The sequence below is a fragment of the Chenopodium album genome, chromosome 1, assembly GCF_948465745.1.
Source record: "Chenopodium album chromosome 1, dcCheAlbu1.1, whole genome shotgun sequence".
Taxonomy (NCBI): domain Eukaryota; kingdom Viridiplantae; phylum Streptophyta; class Magnoliopsida; order Caryophyllales; family Amaranthaceae; genus Chenopodium; species Chenopodium album.
The window spans coordinates 61,968,597-61,988,350 of record NC_137834.1 but is presented as its reverse complement, the minus strand read 5'-3'; the positions used below and the strand labels follow the sequence as shown (position 1 = coordinate 61,988,350).

The 19,754-nt window shown below is 42.7% G+C and overlaps 1 long non-coding RNA gene across 1 annotated transcript; it reads left to right on the top strand.

The window, feature by feature from the left end:
* Positions 1 to 2,349: 2,349 nt before the first annotated feature.
* Positions 2,350 to 16,734, top strand: LOC145556881 (uncharacterized). The gene is made up of 4 exons (XR_014091978.1): positions 2,350 to 2,668; positions 2,777 to 3,075; positions 3,171 to 3,208; positions 16,702 to 16,734. It is a non-coding gene; the product is annotated as an uncharacterized LOC145556881 (long non-coding RNA).
* Positions 16,735 to 19,754: the final 3,020 nt, after the last annotated feature.

Genomic DNA, 19,754 nt, shown 5'->3' with positions numbered 1-19,754 from the left:
ATATTGGTTACTTAAATAATTTAGATTATAATATTTAATTAGGAGTAAAAAGACTTGTTTCCCTGTGGAGATCGACCCTACTTCCCTATCTACTTTAGTTAGTGAATTAGGTAATTATTTTTGATTAAGGGATACGACTTTACCTTGTCAGTAACGAATTAGAGGACATGACGAGTCAATTCGTACACAGAGTAGATGATGATCCCAATGCGATGGAAGAAATGTTGAGTGATTATGAGAAGCCTTTATATGAAGGGTGTAAGTACACAAAGCTATCAGCTTCACTTAAGCTATATAATTTGAAGGTGGGTCATAGTTGGACAGATAAGAGTTTTACAGCATTACTTGAGTTCTTGATAGATGTCCTTCCATCTGATAATGTTTTTCCAAAGAATACATACAGGGCAAAAAAAAAATTATGTACAATGGGTTTGCGTTATGAAAAAATTCATGCGTGTCCTAACGATTGCACACTTTATCGAAATGAAAATGAATCAGCAAAGATTTGCCCAGAGTGTAATCTCTCAAGGTACAAGAAAAAGGAAGGAGTGCCAGCTAAGGTTTTGTGGTATTTTCCAATTATTCCTAGGTTTAAACGGATGTATTCAGACCCGGTAGATGCAGAGAAGTTGACATGGCATAAATTTGGTCGGAAAAAGGATGGGTTACTTAGACACCCGGCTGACTCACCGCAATGGAGATTTATTAATGGAAAATTCCCTGAATTTGGTAGTGAAGAACGAAACCTACGCCTTGGGTTGTCTACTGATGGTATGAATCCATATAGTTCCCTTAGTAGCATCCATAGTACATGGCCGGTCATGCTAGTGGCTTATAACTTACCTCCTTCGTTATGCATGAAAAGAAAGTACATTATGTTGTCAATGCTTATTTCTTGACCTAAACAACCAGGAAATGACATCGATGTGTATTTGGCACCTCTCATAGACAACTTAAAGTTGTTGTGGGAAGAAGGTGTAGAAGTGTTTGATGCTAATCGGAATGAAATGTTCAATTTAAGAGCAATGTTATTTTGCACGATACAAGATTATCCAGCATATGGTAATCTTTCTGGATATTCTATAAAAAGGGAAGGTGGTTGTCCTATATGTGAAGATGGTTGAAAAGGTAAATGGTTATCGATATCTAGAAAGACGGTCTACTATGATCATCGTCCATTTCTTCCTTAGGATCATAAGTATCGTCGAATGAAGAAAGATTTTAATGGGGAACAAAATTTTGAAATTCGCCCAAAAGTATTTACTATCCATGAAGTATTTGAAAAGGTGAAAGACATTTAACTTACTTTTGGCAAGTTAAAAAAAATAAAGGTGCCATTCCTAAGAAAGGGTACAGGAAGTGTTGTGATTTTTGGCGTCTTCCTAATTGGAGATTTCTCTTTGTTCGATATTCTCTAGATATTATGCATATCGAAAAGAATGTGTTTGATAGTTTTATTGGCACACTATTGAATATCTCTGGGAAGACAAAAGACGGTGTTAATGCTCGACTTGACTTGAAGGAAATGAATATGAGAAATGAGCTCCATGCCGTTGAAACTGGAAAACGGGACTATTTGCCACCTGCTGCTTATACACTGTCTAAGAAGGAGAAAGTTGAGCTTTGTGCATCCTTAGCCGGAGTTAAAGTGCCTGAGGGTTATTCTTCAAACATTTCCTCTCTTGTTTCAATGGAGAATTGGAAACTCGTTGGTTTGAAGTCTCATGACTGCCATGTTCTTATGCAAGATCTTTTACCTATTGCTATTCGTTCAATTTTGCCAAAAAATGTACGATATGCCATTATCAGGTTATGTCTTTTCTTTAAGGCAATCTATAGTAAAGTCATCAATCCAAAAGATTTGGATTCCTTAGAAACTGAAATTGCTGTTATTTTGTGTTAATTAGAGATGTACTTTCCCCCGGCTTTTTTTGATGTAATGATACATTTGCCTGTTCTTTTGGTAAGGGAGATTAGATTTTGTGGTCCTGTGCACAATAGAGCTCAATGGGCCTTTGAAAGACAAATGAAAACTTATAAGGGTTATGTTAAGAATGCGTATCGACCCGAGGCTTGTATCGCTGAGAGAATGCTTTATGAGTTAGCTATGGAATATTGCCTTGAAATTTTAGGAGATATGAGGACAGTAGGGATTTCTACTTCTCAACACAGTGACACACTTGAGGGTAAGGGAACCATAGGTCGTAGAGAACTTGACTTGACTCCTGAAAAGTGGCACATGGCCCACACATATATTCTTTTTAATGAAGATGAAATTGCACCGTATATTAAGAGACATATGACTTTTTTCAATGAAGATGAAATTGCACCGTATATTAATAGACATATGACTACATCTTATCAATCCACAAGTTTTATTAATATCATAACCCATAATTAGGGAGTTGATAGTCTTTGTTCCTTGGCAATTAAGAGTGACAAAGGGGTCGATATAGTTGCTATTGGAGAAGTGTATGTTGGGATGAAAGGAGAAGTTGTCAAGCATCATTTCAAGCCTGTCCCAAGTGGTCATTATCGAGTTTGTGTTAAAGAAGAAATCAACCCAAATGCACCTCTGCCATGTCCTGAAGGTTAGATAAGATTCATTTGTCAAACTTTAAATTATTATTTAATATGGCCTTCTCACTTGGTTTTTCCTATAAAGAAGGTAAAATTCAGTTTTAAATTATAATTATCTGTCACATTATATAATACGATCATCTATTTTTTTTTAATTTTTTTTTGCTGATTTTTTTTCCTGTGATTATATGACAAGGCTGATAAGCAAGTCCCTACAGAAATCGCTGCACCATCTCCACACTCGCCATCATCACAATCATCATGCACTCGAAAGTACACAATAACTCATGCTGATAAGTTGAAGTTGACTTCTAATTTGGTTCGAGTATTTAAGGATGTGGCTATTGCAATGAAAACGAGCGGTAAAACCAAATCTTTTACAGTTTTGGCTAGAGTGTTTCAAAATGAGCAATGTGTTACCCTTGATTATGAAGACATGCTTGACTGGTGCTTCCAAAGAGAGATAAAATTGTCACACATGTCAATTTTAATAATGTAAGTGTTGTATCCTTTGCCATTTCTAGGTTAAATTTATAACATTTTTTTTATTAATGAGCTAATAAATTTAAAAAAAATATTTGATATGCAAGGTATATGAGTGAGATTGTTCATACAGAAGGTATCTCAGGTGTAGACACCCATTTGTGTCTCCCCAAAACCAAACCCAGTGATGAGTACCTTTCACGTCGAATCATAATCGAATGAAGTGAAAGTGTGGAAAGTCTAGTGTTGCGAATAGTTTTGATTTCTTTTCTCTTCTCTCTGTTTTTGGAAACTTATTTTAATAAAATAGCCAATCAAGTTTGGTTGGTCCATGATATGGGTCCAATAGTAGTGTAGTTGGATGGGGCTTGACAAGAGTTTTCCAACGATATATTATAAGCCCAATTCCGATGAATATTGAGGAAGTTATGGCCAATTTACTAAACTGGGCCCGTTTTGAGCCTTATGTACGGCCCAATGATCTAGGGGAGGGCCTAATATGATTTATCATTCCTAATGCAATTAGGAATGGTTTTAGTCTTCTAGATTCTTCTAGAAGGTTCTTTTCATTCCTAATTCAATTAGCATTGATAAATTGACTTTTGTTGACTTTTCAGAGTTTTAATTAAAATCAAAGAGCATTTTCGAGGAAAAGATACGATTTTATCCTCCAGTACGGCAAACTTATTTGATTTTCGAAAACGCATTAAAAACAGGCCTGGCGCCTGACTCCAGGCATTGGCGCCTGGAATCAGGCATTGGCGCCTGGCGCCAGCCAATGGCGCCTGGTGCTAGCCATTGGCGCCTGGCGCCAATTAGCTGGTGCTGGCGCCAGCTCTATTTTAGGTGCGCCAATCTTGTTTTGCGTGCGCCAAGTGCTCTGTTTTGTTTATTTTATCTTTTTGACTGATTTTCTCTATAAATAATGTATTAAAAACTCCGTTTTCATTCACCAATTCTCATGAATATTCATTGACAATCAGTTTTCATTCGCAATCATTCGATTCTTTCTTTCTTAATTCATTCATCTTTCTTTCTCAAACCTTGCTTTTAAATACAAAATTCCGCATTCGCAAGATCTAGAAACACCTAGCCATATTCGAAGTTGCCTTCGCCTTAGACGTGAAAGGTTTAATTTCTGAGGGTTTGGTCCCAAATCTCTATTTCAATTATTTAATTTAATTGTTTGATTGTTATTTTCCTTGAAGTTACTAACGTGTATATTTTGTTATTAGAAAGAGGTACGAGGCATCAAAGTAAGTGCTTTAATGTTTTATTGATATTATGATGTAGAAGTCATGTTTATATTGTTATTATGATATTCCTAGTATCATGTCTAGGGTAATTTTAATATTAAATATGATTGTTATGATCCTTCCTATTCTCTTCCTAATATGTATGATTGTTAGTATCATGTTAGGGCTAAAGATTTGATTTTTATTGCTTAGTGACATGCTAGGGTTTGTTATTAATCTTGTTACTATCATGCCTAGGATCTTGCTATTTTTATTATGCTTTAATATTAACATGAACATGATTATGATTATAATTGTTATAATTTATGATTATTATTATTATTATTTTGATGATGATTATTTTATTATGATTATAATTTTTTTATCGCTATAATAATTATTATTATGATTAATATGGGTGTTATCATGATGATTATTCTTAATTATATTTGTGATGATTATAATTATTATTTTTTTATTATTTATTATGTTGCTTGATTATTTATAATTATTGCTTGATCACACCTTTTATGCATGTTTAAAGGGAATTGGTACTTGTAATCACGCTTAATAAGATAATTAATAATCTTGTTAGGGTTAATTTGATTATAATTTCAAGTGATCGCCAATAATAGATTTATTTGTGCATTAATATTCAACCAACATAGATAGACAGGTTTAGGATTAATCCTATTGATTGCATGTTAACTAAAAAGCGCACATGAATACGATCTGAATAAAGTAGAGGCCTATTATTAGGGCAGGTTCAATCTCTTTTAGGTTGGATTTGTACCTTCATCCTCGAACCCTTATTTGGTTCTAGACCTTATGGAGTTGACGATCTCTTGGATCGTTAAGGGGTGTAACCTTCACCTTGTGAACGGTTTACAAGTTCCTAAAAAATTTGTTGTCGACTCTTTTGCTCTATCTTCTTCCCTTTTGGACGCCACCTGTTTTGGGTGTTTTTGTCCCTTAAGAGAGTTACGTCACGAAGTCTGATCCGACTGAGCTGTACCTGCAAAATAACGGAGACTCCGGGTGGTTGGAGCTCCGCCTCCGACGGTCAAGTTAGTAACTTGAAAAGGAATAAAGAGAACGGAAATTTAGGTGGGTATCTGCTCGGATTCCAAGCTCATGTCTTTCTCTGATGTGAGAGAATGCAGGTGTAATAAATGATTGAATGTGTCCCCAAAGTGGGAAATATCTCCCTATTTATAGGGTCCTTGGAAAACGTGCCCCTATCTAGGTCACTTGACCTACTTTCAGTGGGCTGCGCCGTAAAACGGCGCTTCTAGGGATTTGGGCCCTTGAAGGCCGCAATTTCAGAGGTGTATCTGAGGGCGCCAAGTGTCAAGAGGATGTTAAGCCATGTGGGCCATTCTGAACTCGACACGTGGCTTCCTTTCATTGGTCCACGTGTCTAGGGTATTTTTACCCTAAATATTTGCCCCTCACAGGTCGCACGTGCATATCACGTGAGTCCTGTGACACGTGTCCACCTCTCAAAGGTGAACAGTAACGGGTAAAAATTTGAATTTCAAACCAAAGATTTCCCCCCACTTTCACTTTCTATAAATAGAAATTTACCCCCTTCCCCCCCCCCCCCCTTCACACTTTACGTTTACATTTGACTTTTTAGTGAGAGAAAGAAAGAGATTCTAGAGAGAAGTGCTCTGCTTCCGTCTGCGTCACAGCAAGTTCAAGCTTCCGAGTGCTAGCAGTTCAACACCCGGTTTACCGGCTGTAGCGGTTTTCAGATTTTTCAGAGTAAAAGCAAGGTAACCGCCTGTACCATTTTAGCTTTTCTCCCTTTCAATTTGTATACCATTTTTTCTCCGCCTGTATACCTAGTTTATTAGAGAATATAAATGAGTTCTCAATCCACCCACTCGGCACTGCCTAGGACACTCAGCCGATCCCCAGGAACGGCTGAGTCTAGAACAGGGGGTGCCTTTGCTGGACTGTCGGAACCGATATGCTCATCTCCGAATTCCTCCCTCTCTGTGTCTGTGCAGGACACAATGGCCAGAACGAAACAAACGGCTAGACGGTCTAGGAGCCGGCGCACTATGGAAGTGCCAGCCGATGAGGTGTTCCCAGACGAGGAACAGAGGGATTGGGAGGAGAGTTTTTCCAAAGAAGAGGCTCCCTCTACTTCCGGGAGCTCCGGGGTACGAGAGGTAGACGACGAGGGAGCCGCCTCCTCTAATTAAGCCGGCGATGCTGAGGCCGGCCAAGGGTCAAGGGCCGAATCTTCCGGCTCTGACCAAGACAATTTTGCGGCTGACTATCAGCAGCCGCCCAAGGTAGCTGACAACCCCAACCCTAAAAGGACCCGGATGCTGCCGGGTAACATTGCCCTCCTTAATGGCGGATTCAGGGCCTTCAAAGAAAAGCATCCCTTTGGAAGGGGTTGGGAGATTATCGTTCCTCCGGCTGATGCCGTAATGGCCTGGGGAGATGACATTGCCCATGCAGACGACTACTTCATCTGCTATGAGGCGGTTATCGAAGCCGGCCTCCGGTTCCCCCTCCACCCCGAGATTAGGAAAATCCTTAAGGGGTACGATCTAGGGGTTTGGCAGCTCACCCCCAATTCGTGGGTGAATATTCTAAGTTACATCGCCGCCTGCGAGTTTCAAAACTTAAACCCTAGTTTTTCTGCCTTTGCTCATATGCACTACCTGAGAAAGGCCCCAGGCGGCCATGGGGCATGGTATACTCTAACCACCTTGCCCCAATACTTGATGACTTTGGACAAAGTGTCCAAATGGTCCGGGTGGAAGGACAAGTTTTATTTGGTCTCCTCCCCCACCCTAAGACACAACCGGACACTGCGCCGGTACAATACTTAGCCGACTCTTCTTGGACGTAAATGCCCTCTCCCGGCGTTATCTACTAAGGCCCGGGAGCAAATAATGGAGCCGGGATTTTTTGAAACAACAACTGAGCCCATGGGGGATGGGACTCACATCATAGTACCCAAAAACTAGATCCCCCATCCGGACTTCTTCAAGGACGAGTGCTTCTTGTCCGCCTGCGGGCTGAGTACCATGTTTCCCAGGGGTAGAATACTTCTCATCCGGAATGATTGTTATTTTACTTTAATTGCAAACTTGCCATAATTTTCTCTAACTATAAATTCTTGTTCTTGCAGACGAAGCCTTGAGAATGGTTGATCAGGCAAAGACTCCGGCCAAGTCTGCGGCGCTGCTGCGCAAAGAGTCTGCGCTTGCCAAGAAAGCAGCCGTCGAGGCTAAGGATTCCAAAAAAGGCGGGGTAAGACCGCCTAACTTGATGTGTTTGCATACTTCCTTTTTTTTTTTTTTTACAATTTGCCGGTTGGGTATTCTTACCCTTTGTTTATTTCTCAGGAGTCCGTCAAGAAGGTCCCACGATCTTTCTCCAAGCTGCTCAAAAGGCAAGGAGACGATCTGGAGAAGACTCCGGCTCCTAAAGCCGCCAGGAAGGGCCCTCCTCCTCCCCAGAAACAATCATCTGCCCAATCCGGTCGTCCAACGAACGGGGGCAAATCGCCTGCTGCAATGAAAATTCTGAGCGAAGGCTCGGAACGCTCGTAGCAGAAAGCACCGGATGTCTCTACGGCATCGAAGGGTGGCAAGCCACCTAATGTTGCAGGCGGTGCGGCAACGCCTGGGGAGGAACAGAAGCCGGAGACCCATCCGGAAGCCCAAGGTAAGGAACGGATTGAAATACCTTGGCCACTTGATTTTATGAGAGTCAAGACCATGGTTGATCCCTCTAAGGGGTCGGTCAGCAGCAGGCAACGAATGAGTGCCGACTACGCTGCCTCTATCTCACAGAGTATTACTTTTGGTGCAGATCTGACTTCTGACGAGCCGGATCTTCCGGGTTTTGCAAAACGGATGGTGAGGACCCTCACCCGGTCTGAGAAAAACTCCATACCTGATTTGCAGGTCGTGGACTTCGACCGGATAATGGGTCCACTGGCTGAGGTAATAAACCCCTCCACCTTGATATCTTTTATCTTTAATTCTCCTAAGTAACTCATAAACCGGCTGTTATTGTCTCAGGTGATGCTGAGAGTGGACAGCCTCCGAGGCCCCTTCAGGCGGAAGCAGGAAGAGGTAAATGATGCCAAACGGAGGGCCCTTGAAAACCTCAACTCCGCTGAATATTCTGTTTATATGTGTAATTTAAAGATTAAAGCAGTAGAGTTGAAACAGGAGGAGCTGATCCGGAGTTTGACGGCTACAAACGACGAAGCTAATAGCCGGGCTGATGACCTTGATAAGCAGCTGAAGGATGCCAAATCAGATCTCAAGGCATTAGAAGATGCTGATAAGGAGAATGCCCAACTCCGAACAGACGTTAACCGCCTGAGGGTTGAGCTTATCAATCTGCGTAACAAGCAGTCGGACGAGCTTGCCCAAGAGCAAAAACGGATGACAGAGGAGAATGAGCGGGACAACTTGGCCTGGCTGAAGATCACCTGGAACCTCCTTTACCCAGAAATAGACTTTGAGGTCTATAAGCTGAGGTATGATTACGCCACTAAGGTGTATGATGCCCAGCTACTGGGTGATGCTCCCCCGCCTCGCTTCAAGGATTGGGCTGCTGAGCAGGGATATGATGTCTCTGATACTTAGGAGCCGGCGGATGAGCATAACGAGGGTCAAACCAACCAAACTCAGCCGGAGCAGCCACCTCAGCCTTAGGCGGGCCTCCCCAGACTTCTGCAGCAGTATGCCATTCTTGTTTCTATACCGGCTTGTATGCCGTGTTTTGTTGTATTTTTACCAACCATGGGGTTAGGTTAACAATTTATTTTTTTTGTTTCCTCACCGGATGTAACTCCGGTTAACACAACTTATGGCCTTTGAGCCATTTTTAATATTAATGAAGTATTCCGACTCAGTCGGTCATTTTATACCTGTTTGTGTTTGAATTTTTCAATTTGAATTTTGCATATGTTTGCAATTCTTTAAAATTTTGCCTATCTTAAAAAAGCATGCGGCAGTTTGCAATCCGGGTGCTCTTGCCCCTAGGCGGCTGTGTGATTGGTTTTATCTCAAATTGATTGATTGGCTTGAAAACACTTGATACTAGGAGGAGTATGGAGTGTTTTTAGGTCAATCAATCACAATGGTAATTTCCCCAAACCAAGTACACAGCCGGCCATTAGAACGGGTGCTTTAAGCTTCTTGCCCAGGCGGTTGTATTCCGTCTGGGGTTGACGCGTAGCCTTTACACAATCTTTAGACCCAATAGGAGGATTAAGTGCAACATTGGAATAAATAACCTAAGTAAGAACTTCAGCCGATGACCGACTGATGCCTCAGGGCATCCGGTTTTCGGTAACTTAATCGTTCTTTAGATTATCCTGGTCAGACGGCTATGAGCTGACCAATTTGGTCTTTCAATTTTCACCATCTGCGCTGATACATAGAACCGACGAATAGTTTGTTTTCTGTGACGATTGCACCCGGAGGGGTGTCGCCGGACGCCTTTGTCCATGTTGGGACAGGCGGTTTTGTAAAATAAGCAACCATTCGGCCATATTGGCCTTTGGTCTTGTTTGAGACCGGTTGTATAGCCACTAGGAGTTTTTGTGCCAAGTTTACGTGAACTTAGTTGGTTGAACGAATAATCCGTCTGAGCATTACCCAGACGGATAAGAAATTGATAATTTACACCAAGTATCAAACGTGATTAATTAAACAAAGAGTCCGTCTGGGCTCTACTCAGGCGGACTAGCAATTATTAAATTACATCAAGTATCAAACTTAGTGATTCAAACAGAGAGTCCGTCTGAGTTTTACCCAGGCGGACTAGCAATTATAATGTTCAACTAAACTAAGTATGAAACTTAGTTAGTTAAACTCAGGGTCCGTCTGAGCATTGCCCAGACGGACGAACAATAATAATGGCGAAATAAATCTGCAAACCAAGCCTGAATTTTCATTAATTGACTTACTGTTTACAAAAAATATACATTTTCAGAAGTAGTACTTCTTCAGATTATCTACATTCCAAGTTCTAGGCAGGCGGCGACCGTCTGGGGTTTCCAGACGGTAGGTGTCGTTCCTGACTTCTTCATAAATCCGATAGGGGCCTTCCTAATTAGGGGTTAGTTTCCCAACCTCATTGGCCCTACCGGTTGCCTCCATTTTTCGTTACACAAAGTCATCCACTTTTAGAGGGCGCCTGTGCACTTTCTTGTTATAAGCTCTGGTCATTCTCAGAAGGTATATCTCATGGCGCAGGGCAGCGTTGCCCCTGCATTCCGGGAGGGAGTCCAATGCCAGCCGCATGGCCTCCCAATTTGCCTCTTCATCATAGAGCATAACTCTGAGAGTTGGCTCGTAATTCTCAATGGGCAAGACAGCTTCAGCACCGTATACCATAAGAAATGGGGTTTCTCCGGTTGCCCCTTTAGCAGTAGTCCGGATGGCCCACAAGACATGAATTAACTCTTCTGCCCATAAACCACCGGCTCTTTCAATTTTCTTTTTTATGCCGTCTGAGATGAGTTTGTTGAAGGCCTCAACATGGCCGTTTTCTTGGGGTCGGTCGACTGATGCAAAACAGTGTGAGATACCCTGATCTCCCAACCAAGTCTTGAGCTATGGGGTCTCAAACTGAGGGCCATTATTAAACACCATAGACATAGGTTCCCCAAACCGGGTGATGATGTTCTTCCAGATGAAAGAGATGACATCCTTTGTCTTGATGTTCTTAACCGGCTCAGCTTCTACCCATTTGGTAAAATAATCCACAACCACCAAAATGTAGCGCTTTCCGCCTGGAGCAGGCGTATAAGGTCCTAGGATATCCATGCCCCATTTGGCAAATGGGACTGGGCTATGGATTGCCGTCAAATCAGTAGCCGGGCGGTGAATAAGAGGGCCAAACCTTTGGCATTTGTCACATCTTTTGACTAACTCTTTAGCATCTGCTTCAAGAGTAGGCCAGAAGTAATTCCGCATGGCTCTGACGGCTAGGGACCTGCCGCCTATATGAGAGGCGCAGTACCCAGCATGCAATTCTTCAAGAACTTCTTTCCCCTTTTCTGGAGTAACACACTTCAATAGAGGTTTGAGGAAACCCGCCTTGAAGAGTTCTCCGTTTCTCAACTCGAAGCTTGCTGCTCGCTTTTTCATGACGGCTGCCTCCTGTGGTGAATCAGGAAGCTTTCCGTCTGCTAAATATGCCCGGATGCCATCCATCCAGGTAGAACTTCGGTCCAAGATTCCAATGGGCTCTTCATGTATGCTTCTCTTTTCAAGAACTTCCCAAAAGACCGACCGAGGAGTATCACAGCAGGCGGATAAAGCCAATTTGGACAACGCATCCGCCTGGTTGTTATCTGACCTAGGCACTTGATTCAGACGGAATTCGTCAAGTGCCCCAGCCTCTTCTTTGACTGCCTGAAGATATTTGATCATGCCGGATGAGTTGCCTCATATGTTCCCTCATACTGGCTAACGACCAACTGTGAATCAGAATAGGCATCAATTTTAGTTGCCCCTACTGCCTTACACATGCGGATTTTGGCTAGCAGGGCTTCATAATCCGCCTCGTTGTTTGAGGTTTGATACTTAAAACGTAGTGCATATTCAAATTTGTCCCCCTCAGGAGACTCATATATAATTCCTACACCACAGCCGTTCTTCGTTGAGCTTCCGTCTACATACACTTTCCAAACCTGGTCAATATTATCCAGTGCACCGGTCGAGTCATTTCAACAATAAAGTCGGCAAACGCCTGACCTTTCACTGCCTTTCTAGGTTCAAAAGTGATTTCAAGACTTTGCATTTCAATAGCCCATTTCAACATTCTGCCGGATGACTCCAAAGTAGACATTGGCCGCTTGAGTGGCTGGTCGGTGTAGATTACCACCGGATGAGCCAGAAAATAAGGTTTCAATTTCTTGAAAGCCATATATAGGGCAAGGCCAAATTTTTCTACTATGGGGTACCGAAGCTCAGCATTTTTTAGAACATGGCTAATGAAATAGACCGAAAGCTGAACACCGTCTCTCTCAGCAAGGAGAACGGCGCTGAGGGCATTATCCGAGACGGCTAGGTACAAGTATAACACCTCTCTAGGCAGTGGGCTAACAAGCCTTGGCAAAGAGTGCAAGTGTTCTTTCAGCCGTTGAAAAGCCGCCTCAGCATCATCCCCCCACTCAAATCTGGTCTTCTTCCTGATTGCTTGGAAGAAGTAAAGGCATTTGTCACCTGACCGGCTAAGGAATCTCCCCAAGGCGGCCAGGCAACCGGTTAGTCTCTATGCTTCCTTGATAGTGCGAGGTGACTTCATTTCAATCACCGCCTGTATCTTCTCAGGGTTAGCCTCTATCCCCCTTTGATCAATCAGGAATCCGAGAAACTTCCCAGACTCAACACCAAAGACGCATTTCTTAAGATTTAACATAACCTTATGCCGCCTGAGTGTGGTGAAGGTTTCTCGGAGATCAGCAAGGTGATCCGCCTGCTGCTTGGATTTGACTATCATGTCATCATTGTACGCCTCTACATTCCTCCAAATTTGATTAATAAAGACCGTATTAATCATCCGTTGGAACGTAGCCGGCGCATTTTTCAAGCCAAACGGCATCACAGTGTAACAGAATAACCCCTGATCAGTGACGAAGGCCGTCTTTTCTTGATCTTTCTTCCATAGGGGTATCTGATGGAAGCTGGAGTAGGCATCCATAAAGCTCATCAAGGCATGCCCGGCTTTCGAATCGACCAGAATGTCGATCTTAGGAAGCGGATAAATGTCCTTGGGACATGCCTTGTTGAGATCTGTGTAATCAACACACATACGCCAGGTACCATTCGGCTTCTTTACAAGCACAACATTCGCCACCCAGTCGGGGAAATTACATGGCCGAATGAACCCAGCATCCAGCAGCTTTTTAACTTCGGCGGCTGCCGCCCGACTTCTTTCCTCGCCGTGATTTCTTTTCTTCTGCCGGATGGGCTTCTTTTTAGGGTCCACGGCGAGTTTGTGGGCAGCAAGATCCGGGCTGACGCCTGGCATCTCTTCCACTTCAAAGGCAAAAATGTCTTTGAATTCTTTCAGCAGAAGGTGCAAGTCTGCACCCAACCTAGCAAAAGCAACCGTCCCAACCTTCACGGTACGCTCCGGACGGCTGTCGTCCAGAGGTATATCAATGTGTTCACCAGCCGGTTGGGGACGGAGCTCATCTGACCGTTCACCGGTCAGTGATTGCTATTTTTTCTCTTTATTCACCTCCACCAGCATAGGTGCCTTTCTTTTCTTCCCGGCTACTGGTGGGGCTGGTACTGGATCAGCATCCTTGACATTGTCAAGGTCTATTGGTTCCTGGCCGTCTTGGGCCACAGTGTCTTTGACGGCTGAGAGATAGCACTCCCAGGCCGTCTTCTGATCCCCATTCAAGGAACCAACAGAGCCGTCATCCCTCTCATACTTGATGAGCATGAGGGAAGGGATGATTACAGCCTTGGATTCGTTGAGGGTTGGCCGGCCCAAGATAATGTTGTAGGCGGTCAACTCCTCAACGACCAAAAACTTGACGACCAGGTGTCGCCCTTTTCCTTTCTCACCCAGCCGGATGGGTAGATTGACCCTTCCGACTGGGTAAACCATTCCACCCCCAAATCTAACTAAGGGGTGGGTAACCGGATGCAAGCTTCTGTCATTGTATTTCAGCTTCTGCAAGCACCGGAGGCTGATGATGTCTGATGAGCTGCCGGTGTCAATAAGGATCCGTCCAACCAGTTGGTTGGAAACCTTACATTCAATGATGACCGGGTCATCATGTGGGCGGCGAACGCTGCCCCTATCCTTCTCGGTGATCAGAACATCCGGGAAGGAGGAGCTTGCAGACGCCTGCCCATCATCATCTTTGTCCATCTTTCGAAGATGGCTCTTGGTGCCCCGGATGGTAGGGCCACCACATGAGAACCCGCCTGCTATTGTGTAGACCGGCTCCTTGTCGGTATCCGAGCTACTAGCAGGCTGGGGGGGTAGTCTTAGAGGACTGACCCTTATTCTTCTTCTTTGCCCCGGCTGGGGACTTAGAAATGTAGGACTTCAGCATTCCCTTGTCAGCCAGACGGTCCAACGCCCGTTGAAGGCTGAAGCAGTCGTTGGTTTCATGGCCGACTTCCTCATGGTATTGGAAAAATTTATTTTTGTTCCTTGATTGAATGGAACTTCTCATTGGATTCGGCTTCTCTAGGGACAGTCGGTCCTTAATCTCCATGAGGATGGAGTTGCAGTCCTTATTAAACTCGTACTTTGGACGTACGGTTTAAATTCTTTCTTCTTCTTCTGGGACGGCTGGTCAGAATCACTAACCGCCCAGAGTTCTTTTCTCTTTTTACTCTCTTCTTTCTTTTTGGCCGGCTGGGCAGGCTGGCTGTCTTTCTGCTTGTCGAACTTCTTGGAGTCCGACTGGTTACCAGGCGAGCAGAGGTCAGTAGCTTGAATGTAGCTTTCCGCCTCCCTCAGAGCCGCCTGTAAGGTGAAAGCCCTTTTTCTGACTAGGTCGAACTTAAAAGTCGACCCGTCTCTCAGACCTTTAAAAAAGTCTGTAAAAGCTACCTCGTCAGACAGTCCTTGAATCTGAATTTTAATCAGATTGAACCGCCTGACATAGGAGCGCAGCCCTTCTCTCTCCCCCTGCTTAATGGTGCTCAAGTCCAAGCTTGTTTTCTTAGCAGGGATGTTCATTAAGAAGTTGGAAGCAAATAGGAAGGCAAGCTTCCTAAAACTATCGATGGACCCGGCTGGCAGATTGCCAAACCATTTTTGGGCAATGCCCTTCAATGTAGCCGGGAAGCAACGACACCAAGTGGCATCATCCAACCCCTGTAGATATATGAGGTTGGTGTAAGCCATGAGGTGGTCTTCAGGATTGGTGGTACCATCATGGGTACCAACCAATACATTCTTAACCTTGGCCGGCTGGGCCGCCTCGGGTATCTCCCGGGTGAATGCAGAAGGTTGTTCACCCAGGCGGAGCAGACGAAGCTGCCAGTCCAGTGGCTGGACATTGTGATATGCCTCCTGACCTCCGAAGAGAGCCGGCTGCATATAGTAAGGTGGGCACTGACCATAGACCTGAGAAGGTACATATGGTGCAGCCCCAATCATCTGAGGGCCATAGTGGACGGTATTACCGCCTGTCTGACTCTCATGCAAGGAAGGTGCGTTCCCCACAGAAGTATTGTTAAAGCTGTCTGGAAAATTCAACGTAGAAACCGATTCAGACAACTGCTGATTTCTCTTCCGGTTGATAATCTCCCGGGCATCAAGAGTTGATTTTTTACTTCCCACCGGCTGTTGAGTCTGGCGGGTGTTGTTGTTGTTCCTCTTAGGGAGAAGAATTTTTTACCAATCAATGGTCCCGGCTGCCTTCTCCTTTGGATGAGGAGTGGGCTGCCGGTCTCTGACTGACTTCCCCTTCTCCAGAGGAGTCTTCTTGGCAGACTAACCTTTACTTGGGCCAGCCCGGCTTTGGGTGATCAACTCTTTAATTTCACCCTTGAAACTTGTCATGAATCTCATGAATTCGTCTCGGGTGACTGGGGCTGATCCAGCGGCCGTATGGGTTTCCCCTTCCAGCTGCCCAAGGGGTCGGCTTGTACCCGCCTGGGAGGCACCCCGCTCCAGAGTGTCTCTGGGCCGGATGCGCTTGATTCTGAGCGAGCCATCATCGGCTGTAAAGGTTTCGACCTGAGGATCTTCATCCTCATGGTCTGTAAAGACTTCTGGGTCATCGCCCAGACGGTTAGGGGGTGGTACAGACTCTTGAACCATCTTCGAGGTACTCTCCCCACAGACGGCGCCAAATGTTTTCGGTGTATTTGTCCCTTGGGAGAGTTACGTCACGAAGTCTGATCCGGCTGAGCGGTACCTGCAAAATAACAGAGACTCCGGGTGGTTGGAGCTCTGCCTCCGACGGTCAAGTTAGTAACTTGAAAAGGAATAAAGAGAACGGAAATTTAGGTGGGTATCTGCTCGGATTCCAAGCTCAGGTCTTTCTCTGATGTGAGAGAATGCAGGTGTAATAAATGATTGAATGTGTCCCCAAAGTGGGAAATATCTCCCTATTTATAGGGTCCTTGGAAAACATGCCCCTATCTAGGTCACTTGACCTACTTTCAGTGGGTTGCGCCGTAAAACGGCGCTTCTAGGGATTTGGGCCCTTGAAGGCCGCAATTTCAGAGGTGTATCTGAGGGCGCCAAGTGTCAAGAGGATGTTAAGCCACGTGGGCCGTCCTGAACTCGACACGTGGCTTCCTCTCATTGGTCCACGTGTCTAGGGTATTTTTACCCTAAACACCACCGTACTTTAGTGTATGATCACAGTGGGGTTCAAGCTAGGGGTTTAACGCTTGAAATCTATTCCCTACATCAGGGTTGTATGGATTTTGTGATTGCAACTATCTATCCCCGTATTCTCCATCTGTGGAAAAAGACGATGATCAATGTGACTATCTAGCTAGGCTATTTTCATGTAATGATGGCAAAAACAAAAATCAGCTCTTCTTTGCCCCGTATTATGAGTAAGTGCATATGAGTCTATCACATATTTTTTAATTTTTTATCAGTTTTATTTCTTCCTTTTAAACATTCATTATTGTATTTGAATTCTATTGTTTTAATCAATATAGTGGACATTGGATGTTGGCTATTATTTGTCCATGGGTTGGTTTGGTGCATTGGCTAGATCCCGTGGGAGTAAAAGATGAACCTCCCAAATTTGCTCAAACAATAATCAATAAGTATGTGCTAGAATACTTATTTTGTTACATGTTAACTTCTTTTTATGAAAGTATTTCAATACTATTACTCTAATATTTTGATAATTATGTAGGGCAATGATCAATTTTAGCGCGGAACATCAAAAGGATATCACAAAAATAAAGAAGAAACCTTACATTAAATGGATAAGCATAGAGGTATTTGTATCTTTAATTTAATTTTGCAATGCTTAGTACATAATATATGTACTAACATTATATATAACTAGGAGTTTGATTTAACCCTCCCCCTTTTTTTTGGTTTGGATTAGTGTCCTCGTCAAGCTACTGGCTCTAGTGATGGTGGATATTACGTTTGTCGCTACATGATTGAGACAATTGAATCTAGGCAAATGATAGATCATCCCCAACAAGGCACGACATTTAGTTTTAATGTATTTTGAGTAGCTGATGCACACATCTGAATATACTCTCTAAAATTTGTAGTTTTTGCACAATTATGCTCTCTAAAATTACTGTTGAGCCCTACAATGGTGGGTCTAGGGTTGTTTTAAGATTTATTTGTTGGGTTTTGACGGGAAATTTGTGAATGTACTTCAGGTTGTTTGTAGTCAAAATGGGGTTAGTTTTGATAGGAAATTGGGTGTGATTGTGGATGTAAGTCATGGGATGAAGGTTATGATTTTGTGTGAATTAATTATTTGGCTTTGTACTTAGCTTCAGGGGGGAAAGTATGGGTTTTTGGGGTGAAATTGATTGGGGATGGGAGGAGTTTGAGGTTAGTGAAGTGTGCTGTGATTAATTGTAGGTTCCAAATTTTGTCGATTCGCCTTTCGTTTGGGTTTTTTATCTTGGAGGAGATGAGAGGGGTTCGGGTTTTTCCATTGCGTGTATTGGTGAAAGGGAGGGTTGGGAGTAAAAGGAGGTTGATAGTAGCGAGAGGGAAGGGTGAGAATTCGAATGCTGAAGAGTGGGAGGTTAGTGTGAAAGCCGAGGGGCGGAATTCCACTGTGCCGAATGGGGATTTTCCAGACCACTCAGCTCCTGCAAGTACTGACCCTTTAGCAGCAGCAGAAGGTTCAGACTTTCTAAAAGGGTATGGTTTCTTAGCAACAGCAGCAATTGGTTGTGTTACATCATTAAGCACTAATCCAATACCGCCTTTGGACTGTGGAAGTGTGTACAAAACCTCTTCAAAACCGTCGTCTTTCTAGTACACTTTAGGCCTATACGAGGTAACGTGTGCATTTGATAGTTGCAGCTTTAATGTATCAGTGGCAGTATATGATGAGGTGAGATAGAGGATTCTCATCCTCTGTTTTATTTTTTTTTTGTTTTTTCAAAGGGATTTTCTCATAAGTGGGAGTGGGACACCCATTTTTTGGCTTCATTTTCGTAGCTTTAATGTATCAGTGGCAGTAGATGTGCACTTTAAATCAATAAAGATATTGATTGTATCAGTGGCAGTAGGTATATTTAGCTAATTGCTTATTTTTTTAACTAGTGGAGTTTGGTTATATTAAATAGAACTTGTGTCTTAATGCTAAGCTAGTTAACACGAATAGTAGTGCTAATGGAATTCAATTATAGCTGTAATGATATTGATGGCACATAAAGAGATCAAATTGTTATTATTATTTGAAATTTGTTACTTCTTTGTATTCCGAATCTTTGTTGTTGCTATACTTCATGAGATATTGTGTAAATGCTTGCAGGATATGTTACTCTTGCTTGTTTGGTTGTGCCTTATTGGCAACTTTAGATGAATACCTATGCTGTTGACTGGAGCTTATTTGTTATCCATGCCCCACAATGACACTCTATTTTGACCTAATATATTATTAACTAGTATGTATGTATTTTACATTGTTTTGTAGTATTATAAGCAAGTTCCTCATACATGTTCTCAACAAATGATTAATGAGCTTAGGGAAAGGTGGATTTCATATGTTACCGGATACCATCAACCAAATGACGACAACGATGATTTATGTGAATTGTAGATCAATATGGTATTGGTATATTTTGGGGCATCAATTTTTTTTTTAAATCAACATTAACTAGAAAGGTTTTTGATATTTAACTCACGTATTTGTTTGTATAGAACAAATTTTGTATGAATGATTCAATTTAATTGTGGTTGGATGTTTTAAATTATATATATGAAGTATATTTTGATGGCTTTCGTCGTATCTGGAAATAATTTTGTTAATTTTATTATACATAAAGTTATATTTCACGTACAGGATCTTGGATTTTTTTTACATAGGAAATGTGAAGATTTTCTTACAGGATATATAAATTTACAAGATATAAAAAAAGGAATACAGGTCTAAAATGAAATACAAAAATAATTCAGATTATTAAAATATATGAATAATACGGTATAAAATACATAGAGGGGTAATTCGAATAATTAAATACATATGGCCGGATTTTTTTAAAAAAAAAAAGCATTAGAGAACTGTTAGCTAACTTAATCGTTCTCTATTGTAATGCAATATAGAACGGTTAAGTGGCCTAAACCGTTCTGTATTCCTTCCTTAGTGTACGGATTTAAGAAGGGAAAAGAGAACGGTTGTGACTAACAACCGTTCTCTATTTGTTATCATATAAAACGCCTACACGACCCGTTCTCTATACTTTATACATCGCTTAGCAGAAGAACGCCCCTAAGGCGATCTATAAAGCCTATTATAACATTTCT